The sequence below is a fragment of the Lichenostomus cassidix genome, chromosome 11 (assembly GCF_008360975.1).
Source record: "Lichenostomus cassidix isolate B80296 chromosome 11, HeHo_3.0, whole genome shotgun sequence".
NCBI classification, from domain to species: domain Eukaryota; kingdom Metazoa; phylum Chordata; class Aves; order Passeriformes; family Meliphagidae; genus Lichenostomus; species Lichenostomus cassidix.
Genome location: NC_139492.1, coordinates 3,527,266 through 3,542,963, shown reverse-complemented (window position 1 = coordinate 3,542,963; position 15,698 = coordinate 3,527,266). Strand labels below are relative to the sequence as shown.

The 15,698-nt window shown below is 40.4% G+C and overlaps 1 long non-coding RNA gene across 1 annotated transcript; it reads right to left on the bottom strand.

Annotated features, from left to right (window-relative positions):
• Positions 1-469: 469 nt before the first annotated feature.
• On the bottom strand, positions 470-6,710 carry LOC146432076 (uncharacterized). The gene is made up of 3 exons (XR_014854401.1): positions 6,605-6,710; positions 5,682-5,799; positions 470-1,608 (listed from the first exon to the last, which is right to left on the bottom strand). It is a non-coding gene; the product is annotated as an uncharacterized LOC146432076 (long non-coding RNA).
• Between the last annotated feature and the right edge of the window lie 8,988 nt (positions 6,711-15,698).

Genomic DNA, 15,698 nt, shown 5'->3' with positions numbered 1-15,698 from the left:
AGAGGCTCCTGTGACCTGAGCTGGCACTCCAGACATGTTTTATTAATGCTCACACTGAGACTCACTGCACAGCCCACTGGAATCCTGATTTTGCTGTTCCCATTGCCTGGGATGTAAGAAAACCCAGTGGTGATGGACAAATAATTTGGGAGGAACATGCAATGAGTGTGACAGAAATGAACCCCAGGGACAGGGAAATATCCCCAAATAGCCCAGAAAAAGATGAACTCAGGCACACAGGACCTTGGACCCTGTCAGAGGCTCCTCCAGCACAGAAATCAGGGCCAGAAGAACATTTCCATGCCACCATGAACACGAGTTGGCATCAGCACATGTTTGTTTTTATCCCATTTGGATGCAATGGAGCATTTTTCTTGAGTTTGCCATTAGAATTTAGACAATCACACTGGACAAGGTTAAGCCCTGATCACTTCCCCAGAGGTACATCCTTTGTAGATCCATTGGAGCATGACAAACACTACTCACTGCTTGGATTTCAGAAACAGAACTTGGTTTTTAAGAGGCATCAATGAAATGACATCCTACAAAACAATAGCAACTTCTCCTCTAGACAGAACCAGTAATTTTATTATCCAAAGTAGCCTACAGTCTGCTAAGGAGCAAAAAAACCCCTTTGATCACAGCTTTGCTCAATTTTTCCCCAACTTCAGCATGATTATATTAGGACTGGCTGGTATTAAACCTTTAGGATTGTGTCTTGTGGCAAATCCCTGACTCAGTGTTATGTCATCTTCTCCCTTGAGAGGATTGAATCCTGTGAAAGTCAACTGGAGTTCAACACAACCACAAAAGGCACTCACTGAGGGCGGAGGGCATAAAGATCTACTTAAAACCCATTGTCAAATACTGAATTAGAATTTTAAGAACAATGTATTTAGATGAGCAATTTCTGTCCACAAATATTGGGTGACACACTGCGTTATAAAATATTTAAGAATTGAGTTTTAAATCTATCATTCCCTCTGTCCTGCCCACGACAAAGGTAGTTCACATCTGCTCTGAATGCTTTTCAAATCCTTACTTGAAACAAAAGGACAGCTGGATAGAGTTTGTGTTCTGATTTTTATCTACAGGATTTAATTACTCACTAATAAAACACTGAACCTAATGAGGTGACCAGTTCAGGACAGAGCTTTATAAAGCACATGCAGCAGCATCAAAGGCCTCAGGAAATGAAGGCAGAAGGATAAAACAGCAGGAATATTTAACCATATTAATTTTCATAATAGAGCCTTGGTTTTCGCTTCCTCCTTTCACAGGGACAATCACCTTGTGCAAGGAGCTGTGCTGGCTAATCCAGATTGCTTGTCAGGCAATGGCAGTGTGGAGAAAATGCCTCAGATAATCCAGCAGACCCAGACCCACTCACCCACTAAACCCAAAGCTAAGGTGAGGGGCTCTGCAGCTTTTGAAACGCATCAATTCAGTTTGCTGCTCCCGAGGATTTGCCTTTAAAGCCTTGGTCCAAAGCAGGAGTCGCTGGCACTGCTGCTGTCAGGTTTTCTGAGAGCACAGCCTCCCGTGCAGGATCAAGGCAGAAGTTTAGCAAGGAGGCATTAAAGTCTGAGCAATGAATTACTGGAGGATCTGCACAGGAAACACAATGCTCTGTCAGTGCCTCATGCACGGCGTGTTAAGAGGGATTTTCACCATCGGCACTCCTATTAAAGACTTCAAACATCCATGATGAGAACTGCCCCAAAATCCCACGGGGAGGATGAAATCCTGGCCTCAGCACAAGGGCAGCTTTGCATTTGTGCTCAGCTGATCAAGGATTGCAGGCTGCCTGCTCAGAGCAGAGAAATCCTCCTTCAGAAGGGACTTTGAATTCCTTTGGCAGACCTTTGGAGCTCCTAAAAACCTGCATTAGGGAGCTTTTGAAGTGCAGTTGAAGAATTAATTTGACTGTGAGTGACTTCACCAAATCAGCTCAATCCCAACCATCCCTTTCAGTTTGGTGATCTTTGGAGCAGCAAGAACTTCCTTCCATGAGATTTGGGAACAAATAATTTTCAGGATTGCCCTGGACCAGCTACAGCCACTTTGTGTTTGACAGAGGGAAGTGAAAGAGCACAGAGAGGTTCATTATGTGACCTACAGGGAAATGATTGTGTCACTCAATAGACAATAATACATATTTCAACAAATAGATATATCTATTTATGTGCATATACCCATATGGATGTAGGTGGTGTCCTATCTAGCACTTTTTAATATGAATACCTTTAGCAGGTAACCTTTAATATGAATTCCTTTACCAGGAAACACTGGTAGTAAAAACAGCCAGAAACAGGGCAAGAAAAATCTCCCTATATTCCCAGATGTCATTTTAACAACGACTGATATATTACAATTGTATGCACTTTTTAACTGCAAGTAAAATAGCCATTACATTTGTTACATTTTATGGGCAATGTTATTGGAGAGAAAATGGCTTTGACAATATATATTTGAGGAATTGTTGCTCTTATTCACAATTCATGAATGCAGCCTTCCTGCAATCTATCAAAGCTACAGCCAGGCTTCCATCACCTTGCATTTGAGGCAACAGCTCGGCTGTTAGGCTGTGGTTTTATGGAATGGAAAACCAAAATATACCCCACAGGGGTGGGGGCAGACTGTTGGGATTGAATGAAAGCTTTTTTTAAAGCTTAGGTTTTTCCCTGAAGCCCCAAAATTTCATGATTGGCCCAAACAGTCACAAGGAAAGCACAAAATCCAGAGAGTGGGAATGGATTAACTGCAAAGGATGGAAATGGCAACTGCCTGATTTCCATTTTGTCCAGTTGATATTGCTCTTTTCTTGATTAAAAAAAAAAAAAAGGTTAAAATTCACAGTAATTTAATAGAGATCAATAACCAGGGCATACAGAACAAAGGCAATATGGGAATGCAGCTGACTAGAAACACAAGAAACCCTTCTGCAAATGGGTTTATTAGATAATTGTTAATTGCATAATTCTTTTTTTAAAGGCAAAATTAAGGTTGAGAAGCGGAAAAATTCCAAAAGAGCTGTGAACCTGGACACCTCCAGTGTCTACCCAGAGAACATCTCTGCATATAATATTTCTATATATATAGAAATTATAGCTATAAATATAAATAGCTATATATATATAGAAATAGCTATATATATAGAAATTATAGCTATATTATAGCTATACATACACACACAATGAATGTGGAGGATTTGGAAGCAGAAATTCCCATTTTTATGATCATGTCCTGTGCACTCCCTCAGTAAATACAACATCCAGGACAACCTGTAAATGCCAGCACAGGGCAGAAAGAGCTGCAGCAGTGGAACAGAGATTCAAATCAGCTGAGATCCCCTCAGCTCCAGGGAAAAGGGATGTGCAGAAATGTGACCTTGTCTTAAATAAACCTCTGAAACAATCCCAGTTACTCACAGAAAGCTCCCTGGATTTTCCCCCATTTATCCAAAGCATGTTTCTCACACACACCAAAGGTTTTATTCCATTCTGCTGGCCATGGGGTTTGCTCATGACAACAGCACTGCCAGGGCAGGCTGAAGGAGAAATTAAGTTAAATGGAATTCAAATTGACAGGTTCTGTGTCCCTCCAGGAGCACACAGGGAAATATATAAATATTCCACCAAACACCATCACTAGCAGCTGTTGTGCCACTTCTAAAAGAAAGCAAAATAAATCCTGGCTAGCTTAAATCAAAGCATCAGTAACTCTTTAAAAACAACAGGGAAAAAAAAAAAAAGGTTTCAAAATATGTGTTCCATAAATAAAATATCCAAGTGGAGGCTGCAACTGCTGTATTGATCCCAGCTGTAAGTGGAGATGTGGAGAAGTGCAGAGTTGGCACTCCCAGGATTCTGAACTGACAATAAATCCCAGCTTTTCCAGGATTCAAATTACCATTCTGCACCTCTCCAGTTGGAGAAAGGTATTAATTAGGCAGCCTTGCTTCCTCAGGAGGAAGAAGGTGGAATAATTCCACAATTCCCCATGGCCACCTCCTTATTTACAACTTTGTCTGGGACCTTCTGCCAACTGATGGGTAAAAAATCAGCTCTCAGGAAATTCCATGCAAAGGGATGGAAAGCAGAGCCAGAGAAACAAAAAGGTGAAATGGTTGATAAATTCGTGGTGCAGCTGATTGCTGACCCTGAGAAAAATGAAAGCTGCAAAGAGACATGGGGAGTGCTTTTGGAGTGGGCAGTGAATCTGAGTTTGTCTGTCACTGTCACCAAGAAAGGGCATTCAGATGTGGCTCCAAGGGAACACAGCTCCAGGGGTTTTCCTGGGTGTTTTCCAGCAGGATTTCCCACAAGGGGATTGGGAGGAAGGCTTAGGAATTCACCTGGAGAGGAGCAAATGTAACAGCAGATCCTCTGGATAGCCTTGAAAACAGCAACTCACCTGGTGCTTGGGTGGGACAGTGAGTCAAACTCTTCTTGGCCACGAAGGCATATCTCTTAATTTCTACCTTAAATACATATTTATTTCTCCACTGCTGATTCATTGCTGTCAAAGACACCTCAGGTAGCTCAGGCTGTGCATTCACAGTTTGCCACCTCTCTTTGAAACCACTCTTGTAGGACATATTTTGCAGTTTTGAAAGCAAACAAATCAACATTTAGGAAATGACTTTAAAATCCGACTCAAAATAAAACAAAATTCTGCAGCTTTTCACGGCAGAATTTGTTTTGATGCAGATGAATTTCTGACACCTTCCCGAGGCAGCAGCAGGACACCTGCAGGGAAGTGGGCAGGTGGAGGAAGCAAAGCTGGGAAAACACCAGATTTTGGCACAGCTCAGGAGAGAGATTTGCACTGTCAATTCTGGCACAGCTGACACCTCCCACGGGGACATTTATTTCCATTCTCTCCACATTTCCATTGATTCCCACTGCAGCATCACCTGCTCCTCACAGGGCACAGGGAGCTTTTAAAAGGAGCCACCACCAAACTGAATTATTTCTCTTCCTAATCAGCTATTAAACAACTCTGGTACAAGTCAAACCAACACAAAAATTCAGGGCCCAGAACTTTATGACATAATGGTGCAGGGAAGGAAATATTTGCTTTCTCAGAGGTAAATTTCTTTTTTTTTTTTTTTTTTTTTTTAATACTGACTTTCTTAAAGCTACAAATTGGATCCCAACATTACCAGAACTGTGTCAGGCACCAGGAAATCCATCAGCTTGCCTGGAGCTAACCATGATGATCTTGTATAGAGAGGAAATTCAGAATTTCCTTAGCCCATGTCTTAGTGAAAGGCTGAGTTATCCAGACTGAGTCTGGATATTCTCTGGGATTAGAGAAGCAGCTTTGCAGCACAGAAATTCTGTAATCATCACAGTCTGTATTAACAGCTCTCTGATGGTTAACTTTGGAAACAGAATCTACATTTAAGAACAAAAGGTGTTCTGGGGTTGGGGTTTGGGGTTTTTTTAATTATTATTATTATTAGTTATGTGTCTCTTTTCCAACCCTCTCTCCACCACTCCTTGTTCCTCTTTATAAGAGCCAAAATCACATTTAAAATGCAATTCTCCAAGGCTTCAGACCATTTCCAGAGAGAGAGAGGGAAGTGAACAAAGGGAAACAGCATCTCATGTGCTCAAGGAAATCAGAAGAATAAAGCTCACAGGTAAAAAAAGCAAATAAAAATTATAACTTACCATCCAAATATCCATACTGAGAAAATGTCTGTGGGAAACTTCAGTTCTCCCAAGTTTCCAAGGGAAGAGGAAGCTTGACTTTCTAATTCTTGTTCAGGCAAACCAAGATGCACCAGCACTAACGGAAAATAAATACAGATAATCCTGCTGCAGACCATTAATAGAATAATGAGATGCCATTAACATGTCAAAAGAATTTAAGGAGCTAACATAATCTGGGAATGATTGGCATGTGGAAGAAAAATACCTATACAGTGTTTGCTCATTTCATTAAACTGTTTAGAAAAAATCTTAAATATTTAATCCAGATTTTCACTCTAAGTTTCTTATGGGTAATTCATGAACTAGAATTTTCTGTACTCTCAAGGACAAAAAAAATATAAAACTTAAGCAAAAGATGAGAGAAATGAGGAGAAAAAACCAAAATTCTGCAGACAGTTAAAAAGCTAAGAAATATTTGGCACCTGACTCCCAAACTTCTGATTTTGGTGATCAAATACAGACCTGGCAACATACAAAGGTTATGCTGCATGTGGGAAAAAAATTATTTTAGACAAAACAATGCTCTTATTTTCCTCAGGGGAGGCCCACATTTGTTTTCTCTATACCTAGGAAACAGCTAAACACAACCCATTTATGAAGAGAAGCATCCTGATGGAAAAAGAGTGAGCTCAGGAAGGCAGCTGGAGTGTAACTGATAGCAGTAGATAAAACCACGGAGGGAACCACTTACCCTGAGCTGAGCACACGAACCCATTCAATTAGCATTCCCTTCCTTTTAAAAGCAGAATTCAGCAGTTTTGCCCCATGAGGTGATGCTTCCTGAGCACAGCCAGGAGCTGGGCAGTGCTGCTCCCTCCTGGCCATGGAGCTGGCTGTGCTTTGGGGACTGTGGCTGGGCAAACACAGCTCCCTGCACTCACAGCCAGAGGGGATCCCAGGCTATCTCCACCAAAATTGGGTTTTCTTTCCATCCCAGATGCTGCTGAAACGAAAGGAGTAATTTCTGCCCACCTGGTTGGGCTCTCAGCTGGTGCAAAGCAGCACAGCTGCTCTCATCTCAGTAACAGCTCAGCTTTACCTCCACCTGAACCATTGCAGCTGATGTTCTGTCAGGCAGAAAAGAGTCTGGAAAAAGTTTTAAAAGCCTAGTTGTCCTCAAAAACTCTTCCTGTTCTATCCTTAAACCTGTTGGTACTTGAAAAGCAAACTTGCATGAAGGTTAGCTGCAATAAATATTGACTCCTTGAAAAATTTTTGGCTTTACTACAGATCTTGCCCATTAATATCAAACTGCCAATGAATTTTGTTCACTGTTAGGTCAGATCTTTTTGGGTTCTGTGCAGGGGAACTGAGTGGCACAACTGGACTTCAAAGCAACAGGGAGAAAATACCTTTTCTGAGGTATTTCTGGAGCAGCCAGAGGATGCACAGAGGAATCTCACCTGTTCCTGCTCTCCCCTCCTGCTGGCAGCACCCCAACAGATCAGGGCTGCATTCTGACCAATAAATAAATAAATGAATGCCCAAGATCTGATGGGCAGAAGAGGTGAATGAGGAGCTCTTGATGAAACTGTGTCCTTTAGTGGCAAGTTTCAGTCTGGGCTATGCCTAAATAGATGAAATGATGAATATATGTATATCTGTTTGATGATATGAATTATCTATCTATCTCTGATTGCCCTTCCCAGAGCTGTGTCACTGCAGCAGAACAGCCTTTCTCCTTGGATTTCCTGCTGCAGCATCCAGGTTTGTGTCCCCCAGGAATCCCCCTGGTGTCTCAGTGAGGATCCTCAGGAGCAGCTCTCTGTTTCAAGAGAGATTTTCTTTTGATTTTCATCCTTTTCCCTCTCTGGGAGGATGGTGTGGGAAGCACTCAGGTAAATAACTCAGGGGTGGAACAAGTGACATTTCTGGCTTCTCCTCACAGGCTCCTGTCAGCACTGCAGAGAATTAAAAGCCCAAAGAAATAGAGGTTCAGTGTTCCTGCAAGACAGAACTCCTCTCTCTGACTGCCTCACTGTCACTTTATAACCTGCAGCATGGAGCCTTTTAAATCCTCTGTAATTTCTGAACTGCAAGAGATTTGGGGTTCTTATCAGCAGAGAAATAATATTGTTAAGGTTCCTTCCTCACAAGAGTTTTAGGCTCCTTAATAAATCTGTGAGCTCCTCGTGTTGCTTGGATTTGTCTAATATTTTAACAGTGCAAAAGTTGCAGAACTGAAGAGGTAAAGTTTGTGTTCTGCCAGCACGAGTCAGCTGGGTCACAGCTGGATGGACAATTATGCACAAACCCTCTGTGACATTAATTGGCTTTATTAAAGAATAACAACACTGCTTAGCCAGAATATCTAAGAAAGAAACTCTCTCTTCTACTATATATATATATATACATATATGTGTGTCTATATATAGAGGTATTTATATTAAAATATTTATATTCCAAGCCATGGCCTTAAAAATCCCTGACCTCAAGAATTAAACTAGCAGCCCCACAGAGAGATGAGAATAAAATGCCAAGCACGTCACCTCAGCCAGGAAAAAGGTTATTATTAAATGTTTTGGTATATATATTTATACACACACATATATATATTTAGTCTAGGAATGTGCTCAAAGTATTAATCAAAGGAATATTCTGGCTTGTCTCCCAGCCCTGCTCGCCGCAGTAATTTTATTCTGGGTATTTGTGCAGAGAAAACACACAAAAAAGTCTTGGCATTTGAAAGACTGATAAAATTTAATTTGTAATTTTGTCTGATAAACACTTCAAACGTATCAAAATGTGGGGGAAAAAACCTCCAGCTTGAAAAACAAGATGGTTAAAGCGCAGTAAATGAAGTTGTGCCATGCAAATCCAGCTCACTGGAGATGGAATATCCCAAAAAATTCAGCTCTGACCCTGAGCTCAAAACAGCAATTGGACAACTCCAATTCCTTTTAATCAGCTGGGGAGGCAATATTCAGGCAGCAGAATAAGAATTTGTTCAAATTATCCTCCAATCCTGCAATCCTTGGGGTTTTTCCCTACTTTATTCAAAGGAGGAGGCAGGGAAGAGACTGAGCTGGCTTTTCAAGCAGTTCCCACCCAGAGAGTGGAGAGTGCTGCTGCCCTGCTGGTGCTAAATGCTGTAATAAATTGGGGGTGATTTGATTTCATTTGGCTTCCATGATATCTAAGGGAAATGAAAATCAAGTCTGCAGGAAATGTGTCCATTTTTTTCCCCCACGAATCAAAGCAGAGTGATTGTTTCTGTGACAATAATAGAGTTTGCCATAAATATTTCCACGGGGAAAGCATTCTTGGGCTGTGATCACTGCAGCAAATGGCATTAGGAGATATCCACATGGAAAAGAAAATGATTTTGTGGAGGTGTGGGGGGAGTTGTCTGCGTGGGAACACAAAGCTGTGTGCAGATATATTTCTAGTTAAAACACAAAAATTAAGCAAACGAAAGAAAACCTCCAAAAATGGTAATAACAGAAATCAATGAGCAAATTTCTTTGTGGAATGAGAAGGGAAACAAAAAAAAAAAAAGACAAAGTGAGGAAAATCAGATGTAATCAAAATTCAATCTTTAAGATCTTCCCTTTTTGTGTGTTTTTGTACAGAAGAAAGAGAGGAAATAAACAAAATTGCTCAGAATCTATAGTTATGGCATAATTCTATCAGCCTCCAGATTTTCCAGGAGCAGAAGCTGGCAAATGCTTTTCCATTGCACATTCCACACTGATTAACAAAGCCTTCTGGCCTGCAAAGTACTCCTTGCTGGGTTTAGAACTATGCAGAAAACCAATTCTTTCTCACAGGAATATGAATTTGAAAAATGGCCACTGCACAGAGAAGACAGCAGCTTCCTGAATGGACAAAATGGGTCAGCTGTCTGTCACCTGCTGCTGGCAAAGCTGGAAATCAGAGTCATCTCCTGGCTCTGGGGAGCCCAGGAAGCACAGAATTGGGTGGCAAAATGCTGGAGGAACCACTGAAATCTGTCTCCAAAATAAACCATTTGAGGTTCTGCATGACTCCTCTCTGACACAACAATGAACTTCAAAAATAAGTATTTCATAGATGGAAGGAAAACCAGGCTGGTTTGATGATGTACTCTAATTACTGCAACCAATTAAAAATAACACCAATCTATCCCACAGCCCTCAGAAAAACACCCAACCATACAGTGGGTTGTACATGGAGACAAAATACAAAAATAATAATAATATACAGTATCTGCTGGGTGTCCTTTTGTTCCTCTGATGTGTCACAGGACATCCCATGGAAACCAGGCGTGATTTCCCCAATCAAATACAAATCTGTCAATAGGAGAGCCAGACAGACACACAGGAAAAACTGCAATAAAATTCCAACTGAATGGAAATAAAATATTCCTTTAATGTACTGAAGCACTTCAGAGTGACAGCTGTTTATCAGCCAGCCTTACAAACCACAAATTTAATGGGTTTTTTCCTCTTTTCTTAACAAATCTTTAGGGACTTTTAGCCCTTCATGTCTCAATCAAGAGGTTTATTGGCCAATTGCTGCATTTCTACTGTGGCTGAAGATATTATCTTTATCAGATTAAATCCTTTACTTTCACAGTATGACCATTATTTGTTCTTTTGCTAAAGAGAGCAACAAGTGATTTTAAGGTGCAACTTCTTCTTCATCTGATTCTCATCCAGTTTGGTCATGGAGAAAAACACAATTCCCAGTTGGAAATGTCCTTTTGGTAATTTTTGCTGCTCGAAGAATTCTGTTTGTGCTCAAGTAAGTAAAAAAACCTGTTTTTTTGGGCAGCTCAGCAGGGTTCAGCCATGCTGAGACACACAATTATCCTTAATAATAATAATAATAATAATAATAACAACAATGCCAAGTTGTGCATGGGGAGGGTTGGTTTGGATATTGGGAAAAAATTCTTCACCTGAAGGGATGTTAAGCCCTGGAACTGCCTGCCCAAGGAGGGTGGAGTTCCCATTCCTGAGGGATTTCAAAGCCATGGGATTTGGCATTTGGGGTTTCAAACCTTGCTCTGCCAAATTCTTGTTCCATTGCTATTTTAAAATTCAGTTCTCTCCCCTCTTCCCAAATTTACCTATTAACAACATCACATTCATCTCACTTTCATCAAATTCCATTCATCTCTCCCCTCAAAAATTGACTTCCACAGATATCAGTTTTATTTTTTTGAAGCCATCTCCATTACAGCTTTTCAAGCTGAAAAAAGTCACTTTTTCTTTCCTGGGGTAAAAAAAAAAAAAAAGTCACTATTATGCTGAGACAGAAAATTCATTAAAAAAAAAAAAAAGAAACAAAAAGTGCCTCCTGTCACCTCATTTATCTTCAAAACAATCAATTCCACTGTATCAATATTTCTTTAAAAATAAAAAGCTTTACCAAATGATGACCTTCTGCTGCCTCACTCTGCTATTTCATGGCTGCCTGATGGCCTTGAGAAGAAAAAAGACCAAAAATAAAAGCAGCTCATTAGAGGCAAATCTGCAAAGCCTCAGTTCCAGCAGCACCATCAGTTGCTCCAGCTCTTATTGTGACTAATAATCCCATTATTGAGAATGAATAGGGGCGAGAGATGGGTGGTGAGAAATACACAGAAAACTGGATATAAATATCCATTACTATCAGTGGATGCCAAAAAAAAAAGTACAAAAAGGTATCAAATGGGAGAGAGATTTCTGTTAGAAAGGCCACTATTAATTGCTTTATGGTTCAGATGGACAAATATTGATTAAATCTCCTGGTTAACACAGTTTTTGAGGTAATTCCAGTACTCTCACCCAACCCAGGGCAGAGGAAACCATCAGTGCCATCCTGGCTTGGAAAGGAATTTTCAAATTTTCAATTTGGGAGTTTTCCATTCCAAAATTCCCTCTGCTTTTCCTTTGGAATGGAACAGAAAACAGCACAGGGCTGGGAAGGATTCTGGGTGACAAATGTGACATTCCGAGCTGCCCTAAGCAGATTCTTCCCCAAATCTCTCTCCAGTGGGTGTGAAATCTCCTACAGGAGATAAAAAAAAAAAAAAAATCTCTGCATCCACTGGGCACTGGAGGAAGTTGACTTGGCTGGAAATATTCTGCCTTTCGAAAATTCTGGAAATTTTTCCACTTCCACACATGAAGATATCTGATCAGATTGGGTGAAAGAGTTGAGGTTAGAAAAGAAAAAACCTGATTTTTTATCATCTCACAGTAACCACGCAGTGAATGTGTCCACAAAGAGCAGAGTGTTTAAAACTGCCTGCTAACTGGCTGTAAAATTTAAATTTTGGATGCCTTGCACAGGTGTTCTCTGCTCCAAACAACTCCTACACTCTCAGTTCACACACAGGCAAAGAGATCCTGAATTCATTTTGTTTGCATTCCCAGGACATCAACAGAAAAACAACAAACAATCAAGAGAATTCCTGCAGTTGGGTAAAAACTGGCAAAAAGACATCTAAAACCTGCTTTTTTTTTTTTTTTGCAAATTTTTCTTGAATAAACCTCCACCATTGCACTGGCAATGCTAAAAATACACATGTTTAGTGCCTGCACTTTCCAGAAAGTATGCTTGAATTTTCAATTTTGAATGATTTTTCAATCGAAAATGTTGATTAGTGAAGATTTCTATATTTGCTTGAAGGTAAAGCAGACAAACTACAATGACTTCAAATGAGACATTTTCAGTTTACCAAGGAAACATCAAATTTCCTTGGACAACATGCCCTTTTCAAAAGGCAGTCAAATTCCCTTTTTCTTTCTACTTCTACAATATCAAACCACACGCTTAGAAATCCATTATTTGCATGTTTGAATTTCATTTGATTCTTTATCTCAAAATAAAACAAAAATCAAGGGAAAAGAAACAAACAAACGAACAACAAAGCCTGGGAATAAATATAGATCTCTTCAGATCAAAAGAGTTCTGGAACAGAGCAACTGTATTTGAAATAGAAAAACAGAGGAGTTTTATACTTACTGGAGTTCGGACCTGATCCCAAGCCTGCTTCAGTAAATGGCTAATTTTAATGGATAAAAAACCCTATGAAATTTATTCTTTATTACAACTTTGCTCTCCAGTTGCCTCTGCCTCACACTGGTAAAAATGGACTTTCGCCAGTCTCTTATTTCCTTGCAAATTCTGACAATTCCCCCAATGCTGGTTTGGGATTATCAGTGCATGAGGGTTGAGAGCTCTGCAGAATTCAGCAAAACCAAAATCTAGACAGTGTGGATGAGTTGCTATCCTGTCCCTGATTCCCTGCAGAATTCAGCAAAACCAAAATCTAAATTTTGTGGATGAATTGCTATCCTGTCCCTGATCCCCTGCAGAATTCAGCAAAACCAAAATCTAAATGGTGTGGATGAGCTGATATCCTGTCCCTGATCCCCTGCAGAATTCAGCAAAACCAAAATCTAAATTGTGTGGATGAGCTGATATCCTGTCCCTGATCCCCTGCCCTCTCTGGGGGATGTTGCTGCGATTTCATCCCAATTTTGACAACTGAAAAACTCCACCTAAAGGGCAAAGGAGGAAGCCTGAAAACACCTGTGGTCTTTTTTTGTGAGCTGCAGCCACCAGGAGAGAGGTGGGGAAGGATTTCTGTGCACTACAGTCCCCAAAAATGGAATTTTCCTCAGCTCTCAGGTGCCACAGCATACTCTCACTTGATTCCTTGGAATGGAATTTCTCCATTTCTTCCATGCTTTTCCTTTCCTCTCACAGTTCTCTCTGCTTTGCAACCATTTAAAAGCCTCAGGTTCAAGAATGTCATTTTTAAGGAGAGGAATTCAGCTTGGCCTCCTCTGAGTAAAAAAAAAAAAAAATTAAAAAATAGTGACCCTGCTTTGCCAAGGTGCTGTTGACAGTGGTGACACCAAAGCCAGCTGGGTTTGCAGAGGACTTTGGGACACTCCAGCCATCCCCAGCCAGGGCTGGCCATGTCTGTCCTCCCCAGGGACATTTTTACACAGAAAAATCCACTTCAGTTCAGAGCAGACTCAATCCTGCCTCTCCTTTTCCCACCAAAACACTGCTGGTGTCACCAGCTCTTCCAAAAAATTGTCACTGTCAGTCACCAGGCACAGCCAGGGTCATTAACAACAGGATCCTTGTCACTGATAATTAAAATTAAAAGCCTCTTACCTCAGAAAAAACAGGGATCTGCTCTGTCTGCTGCTTCCTTGAACACAAGGAAGGGAAATAATTCCAGCCAGAGGGAATAATTCCAGCCAAAGGGAATAATAATTCCAGGCAAAGGGAATAATTCCAGCCAGAGGGAATAATAATTCCAGGCCCAGGTGTGTGGTGCTGGCCAAGGGAAGGGAAATGTTATGTGAAGCAGGTGTTGAGGATTGCCACAGCTGAGGCCAAGTTAATAACGTTCTAATGAGCAGTAATAAAGAGTCCAGAGCAATAAAAAAGGAGTAAATAATCTCTAGAGTAATTAGGGTGTATTTAATACACCCAGAGAGAAAAGGACTTTATGGAAAGGGGAGGAGGAGAGTGCAGAAGGAAAGGTGTGAGCACAGAGTGTTGGCTCAGAATTGTCACTGGGAAACAGGAAAAACTGTCACTCTCAGGAGGGCTGTAAAGCCAACATTTTGATAAAGGAGTGAATTTCCTGATACCAGCACACAGCCTATTTGTGATCCCCAAAGCCTCTGGTGTTAGCTGGCATAAACAAAAATAACTCAATATCCACTGTTTGTCTCCTTTCGTGTTTCATTCACAACCAAACGACTTCCAAGAACCTGAGGCCAGCCAAGCATAAATGCACATCTTCAGAGCTGTGTCTGAAATCAAAAATAGGAAGGAGAAACTGTGTGTGTGTGTGTGTAGAGGATTTGTATCTTTGCTATCTGTGTAAAAACTGAAGTAGGGATTATTTGGGTAAAATATCTTTTACATTCATTATTTCTTATTCACCCTGAAATCAAGTCACTTCTGTCTCTGTGCAGGGATTAAGAGGGAAAAAAAACCTAAATAAGTGTTGCTCTGAAGTGTGCACACACCCCAGAAAAACACCTGTTCTTACAAAAGTTTATGGTGTTTCAGGATTTAAAAAATTTTGCACGGAAAGTCATACAGAACATATGCACAATATATTCCTCCAGAAGACAAACACATGTTTATTTTTAAAAATCTCCAATTTGTATATGCGGCGCTCTTGGAAACTAGGTTGCAAGAATGGTCTCTGGGCTTTTGGTGACAGGTTTTAATTCAAGGTTTGAATTCAAGGTTTTTATTCAAGGTTTGAATTCAAGGTTTGATTTCAGCATTGCTATAATCCACATGACAAATTCTGTGCATTTCTGCACTTTTCTGCACTTGACGAACAATTTCAATTTGTCATTAAATCAATTTGTCACTAAATCAAATGACAAACTCAAATAAAAAAAACAAATCAAATTCAATTTGTCATTAAATCAAATGTGACCTGTCCTCACAGGTTCCCTGCAGGGTCACAGAATTATCTGCTCTTGGGCAATACCCACTGATTTTCAAATGCAGCCCCATCCAAACCTGATGGAAATCACTGGTGGTATCTCATGGATTTGAGCTGGGTTTGGATCGTGATTTGTAAGAAAATATTCTAAATGATTCTAAAAGTGGAAGGAAGGGAGAAGCAGAGAGGCTCTTGTCTGCCTTTGCTCATTTTGTGACTCTCACATCTCTACCTCTGCGAACAAATATCCTGATCTCTCAAGCTGGCAGTGAAAAAGAACCATCTTCCCCTCTAAATATAAATTGTTCCTTCTTTCTGGCTGCAGGAAATTAATTTGGTTTGTACGTTGCCTGCACGTTTTGAGCAACGTTAGAAAAACTACAGCAGACTTTTCACAGAACCTGGAATTGCTACACCACCTGTTAGAAAAGTTACATATTTTTGTGGTAATTAACGTACTTAATTTTAAACATCTATCTGTTTCAAACCTTCCTTTCAGCTCTGATTTCTCCAGAAACTCCTCAAAAGTGTTGCTGGCAATAACAACAAAGAAATTGCTGCACTGATTT